Here is a 21,104-nt window from a genome sequence, read left to right as displayed (position 1 = left end):
AGAATGGCCAAGGTACGATGTCCTCTGTACCTTGGCTGCTGACAGATAGCGAGTTGGGGCAGCTGCCAGGCTGAGAAGAGTCTAGACGTCCCCTGGAAGTCCCTCCTGCCTGTCTGAGCCTGCTGTTTATCCCCCCCCAACACACTCCTATTTCGCTTGTGTAAGCACCCACAAGTTTACCACCTTGAGCCAGGCTGTGCCAATGGGGCAGGCTGGTCCCGAAGCTCAGAGACCAAGGCAGAGCTGGGACCAGCACTTGGGCTCCATGAACCCCCAGTCTGAGGCCTGACCATTCTCAGGCAGAAGGAGAAAGGCACGCTCACATGCTGACCCTCCCGGGCTCAAGCACTGCACCCCGTGGGTTCCCTAGCCCTCAGGCTGTCCTTGTGCCTTGCTGGGCTCTGTCCCTTCTCCCACTGCATCCACAGGGAGGCTGACTAGATGACCCCGGGGGGTGCTTCCAGCCCTAGGTCCTGGATTCCACATGTGCTGCCTACCTGCTGAGGGCTTCCTGCAGGAAGGGGTCTGCAAGCAGCCTGACACGTTCCCTCCACCGCTGCCCTCATCCCCAAGTCCTGCTTTCGCTGGGGCATCGGCCAGGATTGCCTTCAGGGACAATCCTTCCTATAGGCCAGGCTCTATGTGTTTAAGCACCGAGGAGCAGACAGGGGAGGTGTCCAGCCCAAGATCACACAGTGATCATCAGCAGCCAATGTCCAGAGTCAGTGCTCCTGACCTCAGCACTCCCCAGACCTAAGAGAGGGCCTCATGTAACCCTCAGTGCTCCACGTGAAGCCAGGCAGGGGGGTGGGTGAGAGGCGTCAGACCCTGAGCAAACATCCCCTCCACGCTGATCTTCCGCTTCCACAGCGCCCATGGTGCAGGGCTGACAGCAGGTCAGAGACAGCAGAGGGGCTGGGAGTAAAAGACAATGTGTGGCACCCACGCAAGGGGCTGTGCCGAGGATTGGGAATGACATGTTCTGATTGGTGGAGCCCCCAGGACCGCCCCCCAGGGGTCTGAGGTCCCGAGACTATCTGCCAATCCTCGACCAATGCAAGGGTCAGGTGACGCCTTGTCCACACACAGCCAGGAGACATGCTGTGACAATACATTCTCATTGGTTAAGGTCCCCATGAGGGAGATGTCACCTAACAGTTGAAGATTTAAAAGCAGCTGCCAGGAGTGGCTTCGCTGACTCCCACCTTCACACAAAAGGAGAGGCGAGCATGAGCAAAGGAAGCATGAGCATTTCTGTGGAGAACAGAGGGGTACATCAGGCAAGGAGTATGCCCAGGGATGCGTGGCCGCTGCAGACAGCATGTATTCTGAGCTGCAAGCAGTCTGGGGGTCACCTCTCACTCCCCTGGGGTACTGTGGAGGAAACTGAGGCCAGACAGTATACTACCCTGGCCCAAGGTGCACAGCAAGGCAGGCTGCAGGTGAGCCCAAAGCCCTGGTCCTGCATCCCGAGCCAGGTAAGCCGGGCTCTGGGCCACACCTCCTCCCACCTTTCTTCAAGGCAGCGTGGACTTCCGCACTTCAGCACCATCGTGGTTCAGGGAGGACACTGCCCCCGGGGAGCTTCAACAGTCTGCTGTGCCTGCCAAGCTCCTGCATCAGCCCCGTCTCCTTTGACAGGACATCTTGCGAGGGCAAAGTCACAATGAGAGGTGTCTCTGGTGGGTGACCTGTCTAATGAGTCTTGTAAGGCTGGCAGAGGCCGGGGTGCTGGAGCTGTCACAGGCGTTCAGATGGCTCATTATCATCACAAAAAGCACCTCCTCATCATCAGGATTATCAAACGTGCCGGGCACGTAGGGCTAATAACAGGCCCCACCTCGCAGCGCAATCACGGGCTTTAATAAAACATTACTCAGCCTGCAGCTGCCGGCCGCTGAGCAGGGTACGAGGCCTCACCTCTCGCTTTTAGACCTAATTGCTTGATGCATATTTCATGAAGAATCCTGAGTAATAGTTATGTTAAACCGCTTCTTTTCATGATGAAATGACTTAAAAATACTTGCATATAATATTTATGCGGGAGAAGGATGGAAATTGGCCTTTGGGACTAACACGTGGGACCCAGTTACAGGACTCCAGACACAGAGGGGATTTCTGGTTTACCTTAGCTTGAAAGGTGTGTAGGGAGCTGCTGTCCTGACCCAGATGTCCTCAGAACATTAGCCCTCAGGTCAAAACCATCCAAGGCTCCCCATGGCCAAAACGGATGTAATGACATCCAGTACTTCAAGAGCCCCTACTGGGTACTGGGCTCTGAGCTGAGCTGTTGCCACATATTCTCTCATTTAAACTGCAGAGCAAAGCTGCTAAGTTGTTAGAATGATCACTATTTACAGATGGGGAAACTGAGGCTCAGGAAGGTTGTGTCTCATGGGACATGGTAGGGCTAGGATTTGAACCTATGTTTGCTGAACTCCAAAGCCTGGCATTCAGGGCCCAGAAGTTCCCACCACAGCCTCATCTTCCTCTGCTCAGCCACCCGCTGGCCTCTTTCTGCCCCAAGATCTGGCTTCCCCGCAGCTTGGTGAGAACTGGAGGCTGAGAATCCTGCAAGCCCACTGTGATGTTTCTCAGCCGACTGAGCCGTAGCCCCCTCTGGCCTCTGGGCACACAGCCGAGGCACTGTGCCCGTCACCCATCCATCCATCCATCCATCCATCCGGGTCTGCCCAGAGCCGGGGCAGTGAGGCCCCATGCGTCCTCCCCTCCAGACATAAGCTCCTCAGGGCAGGCTGGTGGCTGGTCGACCTTGTCCCCGACTGCGGCCCAGCAAAGGGAGAAGCTGCACACTCTGAGGCTGGACACAGTGGATACTTTATCCAGCCAACAACAGTTCCAGGATGAGCCAGTGACAACTGGCAAAATGGGAAGGACCAGGAAGCTTCCGGAGGGTCATCCCTGCGAGGTGAGTACACAGGCATGTGCTTTTCATATCAGAAAGTCTCCCCCAGGGAGGCCACAGGGAAGAACGTGCCAGAGCCCTTTTCCCTTAGGATTTGGAAGACTTATTCCTGAGGCCACTCAGCCGCCCAGTGCCCCCTGCCCAGGCCTAAATAAAACATGAATGTGAGACAAGTTCCCTTGCAAAATCGTGGTCTTCTTGAAGGCGTAAGGTGAGCGCTGGCCCTGCCCCTCCCTACTCGGGCTCTAAGTGGCTGTGTCTTTTCTTCTTCTTGGGCTATTTTGGTATTTTTTTACCCACCACTCTTTCTTATGACTTTATTTTCTATTATCCCAAAGAATGTGGCACCATGCTGTTGGGCCATTTTAAACATTTAAATGTTACGCTGTGCAAAGATTCCTGGGCCAGGTCGGTGGAAGGGGAGGCAGAATGAGCTTGTGCATTTAAAGTGCACTCAACCATCAGCTGCCAGATAATTCCCAGGGGAGGGAGGTGTCGCAGGTCCCCTGGCCTTGGTGAGCAGGGCAACAAGTGCTCACACTCTGAGCCCTGGGAGCGCCGCCTCCATGCCTGGCATCGGGGAGGGCCCTTCCACCCCCACAGACATGTACTTGCTTCCGACGGGGTAGAAGCAAACGGGGAAGTTTGTGCCGAATCCAAGGGAGTCAGGCCCAGTTCTAATGCTAACCTGCTGTGATGTGGGTGACAGAACCAGCCTGGAGGGTGACCATAGCAAGCTACCTCCGTGGTCACCTACCAAGCCTGCAAAATGGGCAGTTCCTGCCATAACCCCACCCGAGGATGGCGATTCTGCCTCTCGAAAGCAGTGCCTTTATGACACAGCTTTTGCTCTCCTCCCGCTGCCTCTTTGACCTCCAGGGGTGTGACATTTTGCTAGGTCTATGCCTCTAAAGACACTCTCCCCCTCACCCCCGTGAGCAGGACACAGCCACTCCAGCAACATAGTGCTGGAAGATTCGAGAAGCACGGCATTACCCATCTTACCGCCTGGGGATGTGCTGCCAAGTGCTCTATGGACCTCCTCACAGCAACATCAAGAGATGGGCCTACAGACTGCAGGTGGGGAAACAGAGTCAGAGGGCTCAAGTGACTGACCTGGGAGTATGCAGCCACTGAGGCGAGAAGTGAGACTGAACACAAGTCCACTGAATCTTCACAGAGCCGGAGTGGGTGCCTGCCTGCCAGGCAGACGCATGACCCCGTTCTCCCTCAATGTGTGGCAGACAAAGAGGGGGTGGAAATCTCTCTGAAGAAAAATAGGCCACTGTTTCAGTACAGCATTCAGCAAAGAGAGGCCCCTGCTATCTTAGCGGAAAGCCAAGAATCCCAGATGCGTGGAGAGCTGTAGCCTGGACCTGGGGTACCTCCCTTCAGACACCGCCCCAACACTGTGAGAGATGTGGCTTCACGGCAGCAAGTATTTCAACAGTCCACCTCTGTGGTCCAATTACCCAGAGCCCAGGCAGAGCCCACTCACACAGGTCCTGGCCTGCCTCTGGCATGGCTGAGAAGACCTTAAATGCTCCCTTGGTCCATGACTGGACGAACGTGTGGCCTCCCAAGGAAGCTGGGAGGGCTGGCATTATAGGCAAGATACCCACTGCACAGATGAGAAGAACAAGGGCCTGAGGGAGAAGCAACTTGCCCAGTCACCGTGCAAGGCTATCAGGGCTTCCTGAGCCAGGGGACCAGGATGTGAGTGCATGTCACTGTGTGACTGGGTTCTCCAACTGTGAGGCGTCGGGGGGCAGGGGGCATGGAGGCTCCTTCTAGCTGAGATGTTCTAAGAGTCAAGGGAGCTGGGATAAAGGAGCTTAGGAGGCCCACACGGCCAACACCTGCATCCCGCCCACAGTTTCCAAAGCAGCCTTCACAGTGACAAGCCAAAGACACACACGCCAAGTTATTGTGAACAAACGTCTCGATGTAAATGCTGCTGAGTGAAATGACGTGATTTACAACCAAATAATTAGACTTTCAATACACGCATCAGCAGCGATTAGCCTTCCCGAGACGCCCAGGCATTTCTCAAGCTCTAAGTTGGCGGCCCAGGGTGAAGGCCTTCAGTAAATCATGACAGAAAGCCATCTCTAGGCAGGAGACCTGGCAGATGCCTCTCCTGGCGAACATGTAGAGGCATAAGGCTCGTTTTAGCACACAAAGCAGTAGGTATGTCAAAATGAATCCATTTTGGTCAATTTTCTCAGGAGAAAACCAACACATCATCAGACAAGAGGTTTTTAAATGAGGGCTCAGGCTGAGGGAGTGAGCCTCCCATTACCAGGGGTGTGTAAGTGGGAAGGCAATGACACTTGGTGCGGGGATCCCGCTGGATGCCTTTTGTAGTGCCCCCCTCAGGGTTCCCACCAGCCTCAGCCAAGTGCACATGGAAATTTCAAGGAGGGCTGGACGCAGAAGCGGAGGGGATGGTGAAATGCTGCCAAAGCTTCAGGAAGGGGAAACAGGGTCTAGGGCTCTTTTTCTTTCTCTCTCTTTTTTTTTAACCTTTAATTGAGGACTTTTCTAGGAACACGAAGGCCTATGTGTGTTGGAAATTATTTTTCTCCACTCTTCAGCCCTAAGCGTCCCCCAAAGGGGGAAGTTCAAACTCTGATACCACTGATATCACTGGCTGGGCAAGTCCCCTCTCCCTGGGACTCAACGTCTCCCTCTGGAAAAGCTGGAGGGGGTCCTTTCAGTGCCGAGTTCTCAAGCCAGTGATGGACATGCCAGGGTGGGTGGGAGCAGCCCAGCAGGAGGAACAACGCAGGGCAGAATGGCTCCCCTCATGGAGGGAGACAGGTGCGTGTGCTGGCCACAGTGGATCCTGGGCTTGGGGACAGCAAAATGACAAAAGCAGGCTTCTCATGCCTGTGCCAACAGGATGGACAGAATCCAGGCCAAGGGTGATCTCTTCCTACTGAGGACAAGGCTGTCTGAGCCCTTAGGCTCCTTAAAGCAGTGGCTCCTACTTGGGGCAATTTTGCACTCCCTCTTCCCTGGGGAATATTCAGCAATGTCTTGACACATGGGTGCTACTAGCATCTTGTAAGAGGAGGCCAGGGATGCTGCTAAATATCCTACAATGCACGGACAGCCCCCACGACAAAGAATAATGTACCCTAGCTTCCAACAGTGCCTAGGCTAAAGCCATACCACTCACTAGACGGCCAGTGCCTCAAATTCTTCATCCACAACATGGGAATAACCAGAGTCCACCCTCACGGCTGTGGTGAGGGGCAGATGAGAACCTCCACATGAAGTGTGAACGTCTGACGAATCCTGGCTCGCCTGGCCCCTTTATGTAAGGGTTTAAGACACAGAGCGGAATCTGCCAAACGGCTTAGTTCCAGAGGGCTCCAGGCTGTTTCCAAGGACAGGACCCCCCAGTCCCACCTGAGCAGCACATGGTGAGGGATGTACTGCATCTGAGGAGTCTCCAGAGCAGGACCATGCAGAGGCTGGGCCAAGGCAGCCTCAGGGGAAGCTTTTATAGGACAAGGGGGGCCAGCACCCTGGGATTGACTCAGGCAGGGCCGGGGAGGGGGGTAGGCCTTGGGGTGCTTGAGGATGGTGCTGGATGCAGCCCAGGCTCAGGGCCACCCAGATCTGTGTCTGAGTCCCTGCCCTGAGCTGTGCCTGGTCTGAGCTTCAGGTCCCTGATCTGGGAAGTAGAGCTTTCACTGTTCACCCATAAGGGTAGTCTGAGGTCTGGACAGTGGGGAAGCGAGGCTCTCCAGGTGCGGAGGTGCTACCGAGTGTGCAGGATGTCGTTGGAGCCTGGGTATAAATCTGCACTCTTTGGCAGGCCCCTCAGATAAGTATGACTTGAAACAGGGGGCTGGCACTAGATTCTAGCTTAATGCATTTTTAAATTTTTAAATGAAGAATAGTGCCTTTCAGAAAACACTGATGCCAATGCAGGACTCAGGGTCCTGGCGTGGGTCCTGTTCTCACCTGCTGGGCAGGAGCCACTGCACCAGTGGCTGCCTGTCTGGTGTGTCTGGTGCATCTGGCTGGCTCTGTGCTGTCTGGGCTGAGCACCGAGCTAGGCTCCCCATCTGTCTGCTCTGTCATTCGTGGCTGCACTGGCAGCCCAGAAGCCATGGATGTGGCTGCAGGAGCATCTCCTCCAGTTGGGCAGCCCGCCTGGCTGGGGTGGGATACCTGGGTTCTGGCACAGCTCTGTGGCTGGGTGACACGGGGCAAGGCATTTACTGCCCACAGATTGATTTCCTGAAACATCAAGTGTTCTTTCACCACACTCTCTAAGGCACATTGTTGCACACAGGATCCATATGAAAATAGAAAAGGAAGCTGAGCGTGGTGACTCACGCGCTCCTCCCAGCACTTTGGGAGGCCAAGGTGGGAGAATCTCCTGAGCCCTTGAGTTTGAGAGACCAGCCTGGGCAACATCGTGAGACTCCGTCTCTGTAGAAAATTTAAAAATTAGCTGGGCATGGTGGCGCACGCTTGTAGTCCCAGCTACTTGAGAGGCTGAGGTGGGAGGATTGCTTGAGCCTGGCAGGTTGAGGCTGTAGTGAGTTGTGTTCACGCCACTGCAGTCCAGCCTGGGTGACAAAGTGAGATCCTTTCAGAAAAGGAACTAAACAGGAAACTGGTCATAGATGGTCAGTGGCATTTATTAAGTGTCTACTGTGTGCATTGCTCTGTATACAACATTTCTGAGGGAGACAAGACACCAACCAGATACTTCGAGATCATATGGTTCCCTGCCATCATTTTACAGATGACACTGAGGCTCAGAGAAGGGCAGAGGTTTACTCTCTTTCTACAATAAAGCCCCCTGCCCCATGCCTCTATTGTGGAGGATTCTCTGGCAAGACCAGCAGACTGAATCTGCAGTAATGGGGTACTGGGGTGGGAGATGAGGCAGGGGGAGGGGGCATGCAGGGAGGGGAAGGAAGCAGCAATGCCCCCCGCTCCTCATTTCTCATCCCGAGTCACCCCATGGACCCTGGCTCTTGCTAAAGCACGGTGCTCACCCTCACCAGTCTTCCTGGACCACCCTGGTGGGGGCCTCCTCACCAACTGACCAAGGGTGTTCACCAGCACAGCAATGAAGCGGACTCACTATCCACAAAGCACCTGATCCAACTTACAGTTTTATTTAAGAAAAAAAGTAAAGATGAGAAACTCAACAATCCTTATCAAAACCCCAATGTCATTCTTCACAGCAAAAGAAGAAAACAATCCTAAAATTCATGTGGAACCATAAAAGACCCTGAGTAACCAAACCAATGCTGAAGAAGAAAAAGTTAGAGGCATCGCACTTCCTGATTTGAAATTATATTACAAAGCTATAGTAATCAAAACAGTATGGTACTGGCATAAAAACAGACACAGAGACCAGTGCAACAGAACAGAGATCCCAGAAACAAATCCAAACACATATGGGTCAACTAATTTTTGATGAGGGTACCAAGAAGACACAATGGAGAAAAGATAATCCCTTCAATAAATGATGCTAATAAAATAGATTTCCATATGCAAAATAATGAAACTGGACCTATATCTTCTATTATATACAAAAATCAACTCAAAATGGATAAAAGACCTAAATACAAAAACAGAAACTATAAAACTCTCAGAGCTTAGGGGAAAAGCTCCTGGACACTGGCCTTGGCAATGATTTTTTTGGATATCATATCAAAAGCTCAAAATAAATACATGGGACTATATCCAAGCTCCTGCACAGTAAAAGAAACAATAAGATGAAACGGCAGCCTACAGATTGGGAAAAAATATTTGCAAACCATATATCTGATAAAGGGTTAACATCCAAAATTTATAAAGGACTCACACAACTCCATAGTGGAAAAACAAATAACCTGATTACAAAATGGGCAAAAGACCCAAACAGACATTTCTCCAAAGAAGACATTAAAAAAATGGCTGACAGGTATGTGAAAAGGTGTTCAACATCAGCAATCATCAGGGACATGCAAGTCAAAACCACTATGAGGTATCACTTCATACCCAGTAGAATGGCTATCATCAGAAAGTCAAAAGATAACAAATGTTGGCTAGGATGCAGAAAAAAGGAAACTCTTATACACTGTTGGTGGGAATGTAGACTGGTACAGCCATTATGGAAAACAGTAAGGAGCTTTGTAAGGAAATTAGAAGTAGAACTACATTATGACCTAGTGATCCCTTTTCTGGGCATATACCCAAAGGAAATAAAATCACCATCTTGTAAAGACATCTGCACTCCATGTTCACTGCAGTGCCATTCACAGTAGTCAGCATATGAAAACAACTGAAGGTCTGTCAAGGGTGAATGGATAAAGAAACTGTGGTGTATGTATGATAGAATACTATTTGGTCCTAAAAAAGATCTTGTCATTCACCAGACAGGAACAGGCCTGGAGGACACTAGGGGCAGTGAAAAAAGCCAGATACAGAAAGAAAAATACTGTATATGGCCGGGTGTGGTGGCTCACATCTGTAATCCCAGCACTTTGGGAGGCCAAGGTGAAATAACCTGAGGTCAGGAGTTGGAGACCAGCCTGGCCAACACGGTGAAACCCTGTCTCTGCTAAAAATACAAAAATTAGCCAGGCATGGTGGTGGATGCCTGTAATCCCAGATACTCAGGAGGCTGAGGCTGGAGAATCGCTTGAACCCAGGAGGCAGAGGTGACAGTGAGCCGAGATCGCGCCACTGCACTCCAGCCTGGGCAACAAGAGCGAAGCTCCATCTCAAAAAAAAAAAAAAAAAAAAGAAAAATATTGTATGATCTATCTCATTTACACATGGAATCTAAAACAAATACAAATATGTAGAGATAGAGAAAAAAACAGTGGGTCCTTGGGGCAGGGTGGGGAGGAGATGGGGAGATGTAGGTCAGAGGGTACAAAGGAGCAGACAAGCAGGATGAACAAGTCTAGGGAGCTGATGCACAACAGGAGGACCACAGGTAATAAACAAATTGTACTTCATATGGGATTCATGCTAGATGAGTAGATGTTAGCTGCTCTAGTCACACACACACACACAAAGTTAACTATGTAAGGTCGGGGATATGTTAATTTGCTTCACTATAGGAACCTTTTTTGTTTTGCTCTGTTGCCCAGGCTGGAGAGCAGTGGTGAAATCATAACTCACTTTGTAACCCCAAATGCCTGGGCTCATGCAATCCTCCTGCCTCAGCCACCCAAGTAGCTAGGACAACAGGGGTGTGCCACCATGCCTGGCTAATTTTTAAAACTTTTTATAGGAATGAGGTCTCACTATGCTGCCCAGGCTAGTCTTGAACTCCCAGGCTCAAGCAATTCTCCTGCCTTGGCCTCCCAAAGCGCTGGGATTATTGGCAGGAGATACTGCATCCAGCTTATAGTAACCTTCTTACTATCTATATGTATTCTATAACATCATGGTGTATATCTTCATTATACACAATAAACTTTATTTGAAAAGAAAAAAAAAATCCAGAGGGGCCTTTTAAAACTGCAAATTAAGACAGATCTGCTGCTCAAAGGCCACTGCCTCTAACCCAAGGGTGGTTTTTCTTCCCCAATTTCAAAGGCATCTGGTTGGCTGGGAACCACCCAGAAACCCTGCCAAGGACCTTTTGCAAATCATATGAATGACTGTGGTTCCTGGTGGAAAAACTCCCAATAGTTCTTGGGAATCCAGGCCTCAGTTTCTTCATCTGTGAAATGGAGAATAGTATACAATGTTCCCTGAAGTCCACTGAAAGCTAAGTAAAGAGCTCAGAACTGGGTGCTGGGGTCCTGGCTTCTGCCTTCTCAGGCCTTGGTTCCCCCATCTACATGATGAAGAGACAACCTTTGAAGCTTGGCACATAGGAGATGCTCACACCACATGGGAAGGAAGGATATTAAACAAAAGGACTCGCCTTCATTACAAACACCCCAGAGCCCCAGCGCTGGAAGAGGAGTGGAGGTTCTTAAAAAATAGAGTTGATTCAAGTGTGTCCTAGAATGTCCACCAGTACCCAGAGACTTACTTGTTAAGCCTGTGGCCCCCTGGGTCTCTTTGCAACCAAAATCTGTTTTAAACCGCCCTCTAAGAAATTCTGATGCATATTCAAGTTTGAGAACCATCATTCTAGCTCCATCTGATGATGGAAACTCCTCTGTAATATCCACAATATTTACTGTCCAGCTTTGCTACTTACCACCACCACCAGAGAGCTCACTCCCCACCAAGACAACCCCTTCCAAACAGACAGCTTTGCCCATCGTTAAGTTCTTCCATGTCCTGAGCTGAAATGTGACTAACTACAGCTTGCTGAGGTCAGCCCAGCTCCGAGCTCTAGCTCCTGCAGGCCAAGTCCACTGCTTCTGCCCTGCGAAGGTCCCTCAGACAGGAACACCTGGGCTGCTCTTTTCCAGCTGTCCCCCTGGGGCAGAATTTCCTGCTCTTTCCCATCCTGGTCGCTTCCGCTGCCCATTCCCCAGGCAGTCACCATCTGTCACACAGTGGGAGCTAGCAACTGAACAGGGTCCTGTGGGGTCTGTCCAGCTTGGCTATCAGCCCTGCTGGCTGGACACAACTCCGTCATTAACACGGACACTCCTGAGCTTTAGCTGAACTCCTTTTTGGGGTCTGCTGACCTCCTGAGTACCCCCCTCTTCCAGCCCCTCCAAAGTCCCAAGAGACAGGGTCTTATTGACATGAAAGTATCATCAGGTATAGCAACACTCGTCTCTTGACCACCCCAAAAGGGGCAGGGGCCGAGAGCTTTTCTGTGGTGGGAAGGGATGGGGGGGGGGTCTTGCTTTGTTGCCCAGGTTGGAGTGCAGTGGTACATTCATAGCTCACTGTAACCTCTAACTCCTGGGCTTAAGTGATCCTCCTGCCTCAGCCTCCTGAGTAGCTTAGGATTACAGGTGTGAGCCACCATGCCCAGCTAATTAACTTTAATTTTTTTTTTTAATAGAGACCGCATCTCACTATGTTGCCCAGGCTGGTCTTGAACTCCTAGGCTCAAGCAATCCTCCTGCCTTGGCCTCCCAAAGTGCTAGGATTACAGGCATGAGCCACTGTGTCCAGTTGGGCCCAAGAATTTTAAGAAGCAAAAGCCCACTGGCTTTGGCCACACTTGGAAGGTTTGGAAATGGAACTTTGAAAAGCCACTGTCAGTTCTTCGTCGTCTGGGTTCTGGGGGGCAAATCTTCTCATGTTGGACATTCATTCTGGCAGCTTCTTGACAATCTCTTTTCTCAAGGTGGAGAATTTTCTCAAAATTAAATCTCCGGTTCTTTGCTCCGTAATGAAATTGATTTCTGCCTTGACAGACAACAAAGCTTTCATTTTATTATTTGGCTTGGGTTTGACCACATTAATTATTGCTGTTTTTTCCCCCCCCAGCATGTCTGCAAGTAATTGAGTTCCACAAAGTTACTTACTCTAGGAACTGACTGCTTCCTGAAAGCACAGCTCCCACAGAAGTAAAACAGGCAACCCTAGCTTCTTCAGAGATGACTATTTTGGTTAGGGTTGGAACAATTCAGAGCAGGAAAATGCATTTTCCTAGCCTGAAAATCTGAACTCAACATGGGGTTATGCGAATATTTGGAGACTGTGAGTCTGAAATGTGGGTGTCCAGGTCACACCATCTCCTGCGTTTGCTGCCTCAGTCATCTTACCATTGATGTATCAGAATCCTACACTGCCTCGAGTTTCTAATCACTGTTACTGGCATCATTCTTCCTGCCTCTGAGAACACTCTGCGGACGCCTGTTCAAGTCAATTCCTAACACCAGCTATACCAGGAGCTAAGAAAAGCCTGCCCAGCACCGTGCAAATGCGTTTCTCCCTGCGAGGTTGTGTTCAGCCTCGGTGGGGCATATGCCTTTAGTGCCAGGAGGAAATGATGGGCACACAGCTTGTTCTCTGGCAGACTGGGAGGGCATGGGGGATTGTTGAAGGGATGGAGGGCTGGGATGTGGAGGGCTGGTGGAGCCACAGGTGAGCCCCTCATCTCTCTAAGCCTGTCTCCTTGAGCGTAAAGTGAGGTTGCTGTGGGGAGCCAGAGAGAGTTGACTAGGGCTTCAGGGTGTACAAAATCGTGGTCCTGCACCACGATTGCATTTATGCCTCACAACGATCCTGAGATGTAGGAACTATTACTCTCCCCATTGTACAGATGTAGAAATGGAGGCCACACAGCTAGTAAGATGCAGAATGGAGATCTGAACCAGGGAGGGATTCTGGCTCCAGGTGGTCTACCTTCTGAGCCACAATACTCTATGCTCTTTCTCTACTGAGCCAGTTAAAGTACCCCCAAGTAACTGAGGCACAGAGAAGTCACAAAGAAAAGTTCAAGACAGAGCTGGAACCAGAAAACGGGTTTCCTAACTCCACAGCCAATGAACTTCCTGCTCTGCCTCATTAAAAAAAAAAAAAATCCTCTATTATAGGTCAGGCGACTTTAGGAAGCCAAGGCAGGCAGATCAGCTGAGGTCAGGAGTTCAAGACCAGCCTGACCAACATGGTGAAACCCCATCTCTACTACTAAAAACAAAAAACAAAAATTAGCTGGGCATGGTGGTGCACACCTGTGATCCCAGCTGCTCTGGAGGCTGAGGCAGGAGAATTGCTTGAACTTGGGAGGCGGAGGTTGCAGTGAGCCAAGATCATGCCATTGCACTCCAGCCTGGGCGACAGAGCGGGGCTCTGTCTCAAAAAACAAAACAAAACACCATTATAAAAGAGATTCACTATGGAAAATCCAGAAAACACAAATCCAAAATAAACCAAAAGAAGGTAAAAACCTGCCATTTCATCACCGCAGATAGTGGTTAATCACAATTCGGCATAGTGCCTTTCTATATTTTTCCCACATACATGCGTACAAGCATGTGACATACGGTCACCGACTGGGCTGAACTTTGTAAACTGATTTTATTACAATCATGGCTCATTTTGAATGTTGTGATTATTTTTCTCCTGAATACCATCTCTAAATGTTTCCTGAGTACCTATCCTGTGCCAGGCCCTCTGGGGTGTTGAGATCGAAAGACACATTCCCAAAGGAACCCTCAGCCAAGAAAGGTTCCTAGCAGATGACAAATCATTTCACACTACAACCCTGAGGGTAAAAATCAGATGTTAGACGGCAAATTTAGAAAGCAAGGTCCCAGGGTTTATGTACCTAGATTTCTTCCTGGGCGTTTTCTAGTAAAAACTGGAAAACCTGCTGGACAAATTCTAGAAGAGCTATAACATTTTATGCACCTCAGTTTTAAACCTAGAAACAAAAACTGGGTGACATTTTACAAAAGAGAGAGAGGCTCTATCACTTCCAAGGGAAAACTGAACAGCCGGCCACCCTAGCCAAGCTGGGACCTTAGGGAGGAAGGACACTGCATAGGCCTTTCCTCTAATCTCCAACCTAAACGTCCTTGTACTTCGCTGTTGCCTCCCCATAACTTCCCCAGTTTTTTCTTCTCAAAAATCTTATCATCTGAAGTCCTCCTCAACTGGCCCCTCCTCCAGGAAGACTTCCAAGATGCCCCTAGTCAGGCTTACTTTCTTCGTCCCTCACTCTGTCCTCTGCCACACCTCTGTCCATCACAGTACTTCCCTACCGTCCTGTCTCCTTGTCTAGACTGTGAGCTTAGAGTCTGATGTGTCTTTGTCTCCTCACCCAGCTGACAGCCCAGGGCACGATAAGAGCTCAGTGGTGAAAACCCTGCTGCTGGCTTGTCTATAAGCCCTGCCCTGAAAGCCTGTGCTTAAAACGTGGCAGGGTGATCGCCAAGCTGCCTGAGGCCATAAGCAGAATGTGGATTTTCCAAAGGAAATGGCAAAAATAAAATAAAATTAAAATTAAAAAATGGTTTTAATTAAAGCATTTGTAATAAGCTGGCTTTGCCAAACCCAATTGTTTCTGATATTCCTCTTGGGTGAAATAATCTTTAAAAAGATAAAGAGAGAAAAAAAAAGCAAAGCATTATTAAAAGTGGCAGAAAACACTTGTGCTGGAAGGAGGATGGAGGCTGCTCACAGCGGAGCTTCCTAGAGAAGGGCAGGCGCAAGACACAGGCCCGTGGATGGAACGGCCTCTGCTCCAGCAGAGGGCAAGGGCGCGTGTGTGCCAGCGTGCCGCACACACAACAAAACCTCATTTTATAGCCCTAACATTTGAACTGCAGGAGCGAAGACGAGGGCTATAAAATTTGACATCTGATTTTATAAATCTGCCTCAAGTACTGACAATGTCTGTGGAGAAAATGAGAGAAGAAAATACAGTGCTTATGGGGCTCCAAAGAGTGATAACCCTGGTGTGGGAGCTGGGACATCTAGGGGCTCTACCAGCAGCCTTCCACAGGACCTCAGCAAGGTCCTCTTCCCTCCCTGTGCCTCAGTTGACCCCACCTGAATGCCAGGGTCTTGACCTGGATGATTCAACTCCCTTTGGGCTCTGACTGCCCAAAGGTCTGGGGAACAGTCAGGCCCTGCCTTAACACTGGGATTTTACCGTGTGAAGTTAGTGGCATCAAGCCCCACCAAATGCCTCAAGGTAAGGGCCAATCATGTTTCCCGCGGAGCCTTTGCATCACTTACTCAGCTATCAGTAAAATAAGCCCCTACAGCACAAAGGCTCTGCAAACAACCCCACCTGCATCTGTGCAGCCTCTCAGAGTTTACGAGAGCCTCCACTGCCATTGCAAATCTGGGCCTCAGGGCTGGAGGCTGAGACGGGAAGTGACTTACTGGTGACCTCCTGGCTGGTGGTAATGGTGGGATTCAGGCTATGATCCCTGGGCTCCTGGTCACAGCCTTTCTCTCCATGCAGCCACCCTTTCACTGATGGCAGATGTGACATGTGCAGCTGTCCTCGTGGCCTTCCCTGCAGCACCCTGTATGCCTTCTCCCAAGTCGCCAACCAACTCATTCCCAGATGGCTTTTGCAAAAATATTATTAAATAATTCAAATTAACAAGATGTTAGAAATGTGATTGGAAAGAAATGTTTTTCTCATTTGGAGAGACCACCCAGTGCCTCAGAAGGCAACTGTCCCGGGGCACGAGAGGTTTCCTGGAGATGGACGGGCAGTTGGAATGCTTCCCCGGTGGCGGAGCTGCACAGGCAGATTTATGTGGGCTGATATGAGACAATTAAAAACCGGCTGGAAATGTAATCGGGGCTGCTCAGATGCTGGAGAAGACCAAGGAGCTCCGGTAAAACAAAGGGCAATGCTGCATCCCTGGCTCAGAGGGGGAACCCCAGCCTGTTGACGGGCACGTCTGGCACTGCCAGGTTGGGGGGTGGTGCACTGGGCCGTGAACTGGCAGAGTGAGGCAGAATGAGTGCAGGCACCTCTTGCCTCTGGGTTTTAGGCGGCAGTGGGAAGGGGGAAGCTGAGCTGCGGGGAGTCTGTTTTCCTGGGTCTTTTCCAGGTCTACATTGCAGCCGGGAATGCCACCATCCACCCAGCTGCTCCGAAATCTGTGGTCCTTGACTCCTCACTCCTTCTCCCTCTCATCAATTCTACCTTCGTACGCCTCTCCTTTCTACTCCCACTGCCCTAGTCCTTCGCTCCTGATCTGTCACACACCCAGGGCCAGATAGGGCTCCCTAAACTTCTCTCTCGCCAGCTATGTAGGCCGCCTGCCACTGGCCCCTCTGAATTGGCCTTGGTCTCCTACTTTGCTACCAGATAGTCTCAGCATCATCAGCCTAGCACCTGGGTACAAACGGAGAACTTCTAAGCTTAGCTGGAGCAACTGGCTGAGAAGGGTCAAGAAAGAACAGTGGTCCAGGAGCTGGGCAGGGTCAGCCTCTGCCCCTCCCTGACAACATGGCCTTAGGTTTCTAAGCCCCTTTGAGCCTCTGTTTCCTCTTCTGTAAAGTAGGAGCAATGAGTTGTGCTTTCTTCACAGCTGCTTGAGGGCTGGACCCAGAGAAGAAACTAGACTCCTCCAGTTGGGTTATGGATGCTGACACTGTTTGCTTATAGCCAGACAGAACCAGCCCCTCTGGTTTCAGGTCTCTGGGCTTTCTCTATGTCACCACTGCCTGTGGAAAGGTGTCTGAGAAATGTTGGGCACGGGGCTCACGGTCACAGGTGCTGTCAGAAAATCCAGCTTAGGTTCAGAGACGGGGTTGGCCATTGGCTGGACTTCTCAGTGTCTGCCAGAGAGGAATGGGGGTGTTTCTACTCCGAGAGACCCCACAAGGTAGAAAGAGGCCTTGAGCTGTGTTGCAATCTCATCTCTTTAACGCATTAACTGTGACGTAATGTGAACAACAGTCTCTCTTTTTTTTTTTGGGGGGGATGGAGTCTCACTCTGTCGCCCAGGCTGGAGTGCAGTGGCGCAATCTCAGCTCACTGCAAACTCCGCCTCCCAGGTTCATGCCACTCTCCTGCCTCAGCCTCCGGAGTAGCTGGGACTACAGGCGCCTGCCACCACGCCCGGCTAATTTTTTTGTATTTTTAGTAGACACAGGGTTTCACCGTGTTAGCCAGGATGGTCTCCATTTCCTGACCTTGTGATCCGCCTGCCTCGGCCTCCCAAAGTGCTGGGATTACAGGCGTGAGCCACTATGCCTGGCAAGTTTCTTTATCTGTAAAAATGATAGCAATGGTTGCTACTCTTCTCGAACATACTATCACAGTGTGAAAGCTGGCTATTCCCAAATATCAGGCCCTATGCTGGGCATGCTGACCCGTATCACCTCACTCACACGTTACAGCAGCCCAGAGCACGTGGCGTGGCAGGATTTACACCTGCTGTGCTAGAGAGTAAACAGAGGGCTCAGAGAATAGGCAGAACTCAAACTAGGGTCTGTCTGAACCCTTCAGAAAGAAGGGTGCAAATCATGGTGACTAGTCTGGGATCCTGTAACTTGTCAGAGGCAGAGCTAGGATTTGAACCCAGGCCTCCCAGGCATAAGCCCAGGGTTGGTCCTACACTCCCCATCCTCACTGCACCAGAATCACCAAAGCACCAGGCTTGGAGTCCAGGAGAGGCGCCAGTCTAATGTTGAGGGTGGCATCCTTGGCAATGTTTTACCACCAGCAGGGCACATGTTCTCAGTAATTTCTGAATAAAGGGAAATGTCATCTAATATTCCTCACAGTGTCCTCTCGACAGTGCACTCTCTTATCCTGCAAGGCATCTGCACATTCTAAAGTTCACTGTTCTCATTTAGTCCTCGCAAAGAGCGTTTGGGGAGTCTCTGTTTTGCCTACAGCAGCGGCTTCTAATTGTGGCATTTCCTTTAAACCTTTTAGAAGGAGAAAACACGAAGCACGCTAATTGAGCAGAAAGTTCATTTTTCCTCCATCAGCGCTGAAAGGACATGAAATCCTCCATGTGGTAAAAGCAAAGAGACACACCCCCTCTTCCCCCATCACCCCTGCTGCCCTGACTCAGGCTGGCTCAAATGCTGCTAGCAAATAGGGCCTGCTGGGAAAGCCAGAGGCAGGCAAGCTTCTTCCTGTCTCTGGGCCTCAGTATCTCTACCTGTTTAAGATATTGGACCAGAAAATCGAAAAAGTCTCTTTCTGTTCCCTAAACCCCAAGATTTCTGCCCAGGGTACTCCTGGAGCTGTTACCTTGACTAGCTGCTAACATGCTTCCCTATGAGATGAGGAGGCCAGACCGTAAGTTTGGAAGATGGGCAGGAGAGCTGGAGGCGCAGCAGCATGGTGATGCAAAAGGATCTTGCAAAAGGACCACCTGTTGAGTGGTCATCATCTCCAGCTCCTGATGAGCAACCAGGAGGTCAGAGAAGTTTACTCACTCATCCAAAGTCACACCAAAGGACAACATACAGAGTGCAAGAGAGGTGAGAGGTTCAAGAGAGGTTATCCAGGATGAGGGGCGCCTGGATTGGACTCCAGCTCTGCGAGATTCTCTAGCATGCTTTCCAGCTGTAGCCACATAAAATCTAGAACCCATCATCGTAAAGGAGAGTGGATGTGGGCAAAGATGGAGACTTCCAGGTTGAACCCAGACAATTTGCAATGCACTAGGCCACACCGAGCTCTTTCCCCAACAACCTGTGGCTTTCTGAGGTCTATAATAAAGATACTTGAGCTACCACTGATAGAGTACTCACTATATGCTGGGGCATATGCTAAGCATTTCACATATATTGTCTCTTCATTAATACACCTGTGAAACCCATTTTATAGATGAGAAAACCGAGGCTCAGAGATGTTCAGTCCCTTTGCCCAACACTACCCTGTTAGTATGTGGCAGAGCTGGGTTTCAAGAGCCTAAACCAAGATCCAGAGCCATTGTCTTCACCGTTGTGCAGAGCTCCCTCTGTTGGAAGAGCCGTGGGGCACATGGCCAGGAGCTCAGGGCCCCTGCAACCACAGCTGAGCAGTGTGGGGGTCCCAGGGCAAGCAGTACTGCACCTGAGCTGCACACACCTGCCTTCCCTGAAGTCTGCTCTTAAAAGGCTTCATCACCCCTGCAGGGGCCTGGCTGGGGAATACAGAAACCGACTAAGTCCAGGTATTCTGGAGCTGTGCAGGGAACTCAGTAATGGCCAGGGAGTTCCCACTGTGGCTTTGCAGGGACTGCCCTGGTGGTTCACACATGGGAGCAGGCAACCACCATGGAGCTAAGTGTCTGGAGTCTCAAATGTTAACCCAACAAGGGGATGCTTGGATGGCAGAAGGAAGTGGAGACTTGCTCCCTGCTGATAGATGAGCAGAGAGCAGGCTTTCCTTATATCCCCACTCCCACCGCCCCCTCAAACCTTTATTATTTCTTGCTCCTAGCTGTCAGCAGCAACAAACTAAGATTAATCACTTGCCTGCCTGGACCCAGACATGCCTACTGTTTGAAAACTCTCCCCTTCGCTATATTAATCAATGAAGGGACAGACAAGAGAAAAACAACCCTAACTGCCATGCGCCTCCCAGTGCCCCTCAGCTCTTCTTGGCCCTATTACACCCACCCAACCTCCTCTGGAGCTGCAGGAGGCATTTGCTGGCTGAAGACTAAGTACCCAGCAGTCAACACAAACCCGGCTGCTCTAAGCCGGATACAAATAGATGTCATCAAGCAATCTGAAGGACAGGAGGCATGTTCTTGATAATGTCCTGCTCCTCCTCCCCTCCTCGGAGGAGATGGGACGTTCCTGCCATCCTTGGACTGAGAGGAAAGTGGTCTAGTCACGGAACCCTTAAACTGGAAGCAAGTTTATTAATCAGACCCCAGACCCTCATTTTTTCGATGCAAGTGGAGAAGACACTTGCCCAAGTCACCCAGTACAGCAGGGACAGCCTGGACTCACCCAGGGCTCTGTCCATTCTGCTGCTTCCATGGTGATTTCTGAAGGCTCTGGAAAAGCTGGGAGAAGCAGAGACTGGTATATACTGAGTACCATCTGTGTGTAGAGCTTACCTGCCAAGCCTTACTTCTTGCTGAGGCAAGCATCCCGTGATGCTCAGGAAGGTGCAGTACCTTGCCTAGCATCGGGCGCGGGCAAAGAGATGGAAGCGGGACTTGGATTCAGTTATCTGACTGCAGAGCCTGTTTTCCCTCTCCGTCTTGAAAAGGGCTGCCTCGGTCTCCTGGGAGGCCTGCTCACGTGCTGTTCATCTTCTGGACTCCTATAACAGGCCCCTCCCCAGCTCCCGGTCTGTGCCAGTTCACGTGGCATGTGTAGGGACATGGCGGGGAACTGGGGGATCATTGAGGGGATGCGGAGGCAGAAGCTGTGTCCCTCCTCACCAGTACTCACGGGCCCCCTAGTTCACTCATGGTTCTAGAATACAGCCCTGACAATAGCATTGCATCCTGCTTCAAACCTTCAGGACTCCCTGCTGCCTCGCAAGTGAAGCTCCAACCCCTCCACCTGGTGATCAGGGCTACACCTCACTTGGGCTCAGATGAATGTGTCATTTGTTGTGCTTATGCAAGCTCCGCACTGCCCTGTCTCTGGGCCCATTCTCTCTGCAGCCTGCCTTTTCTCCCCTGTCCATGGGTCCAAGACCTGCTCATCCTTCACATTCCCCTTCCTGGTTCCTTCCCTCTTTCATAGCCTGGAACCTCTCACAGAAAGAGTACTTTCTACTTCGGGCAGCCCTGAACACATTCTCCATGGGTTATAGGCGTAAGTGTCTTCCCTTCCTTGTCAGGCTGTGAGCTCCTGCAGGGCTGCAGCTCATTCAATAACTGACACTGGACAG

At 50.7% G+C, this 21,104-nt stretch overlaps 2 protein-coding genes and 1 non-coding gene across 3 annotated transcripts in view; all 3 read right to left on the bottom strand.

The window, feature by feature from the left end:
- The window catches only part of TOMM5 (translocase of outer mitochondrial membrane 5), a 495,867-nt gene that overhangs the window by 334,691 nt on the left and 140,072 nt on the right, over positions 1 to 21,104 (bottom strand). The window lies entirely within an intron of this gene.
- Positions 1 to 21,104, bottom strand: part of SHB (SH2 domain containing adaptor protein B) — a 148,650-nt gene that overhangs the window by 3,265 nt on the left and 124,281 nt on the right. The window lies entirely within an intron of this gene.
- LOC126938155 (U7 small nuclear RNA) lies at positions 14,109 to 14,172 on the bottom strand. The gene has a single exon (XR_007719983.1). It is a non-coding gene; the product is annotated as a U7 small nuclear RNA (small nuclear RNA).

Source organism: Macaca thibetana, chromosome 15 (assembly GCF_024542745.1).
Source record: "Macaca thibetana thibetana isolate TM-01 chromosome 15, ASM2454274v1, whole genome shotgun sequence".
In the NCBI taxonomy this organism is placed as follows: Eukaryota; Metazoa; Chordata; class Mammalia; order Primates; family Cercopithecidae; genus Macaca; species Macaca thibetana.
This window is presented reverse-complemented; position numbering and strand designations above follow the sequence as displayed.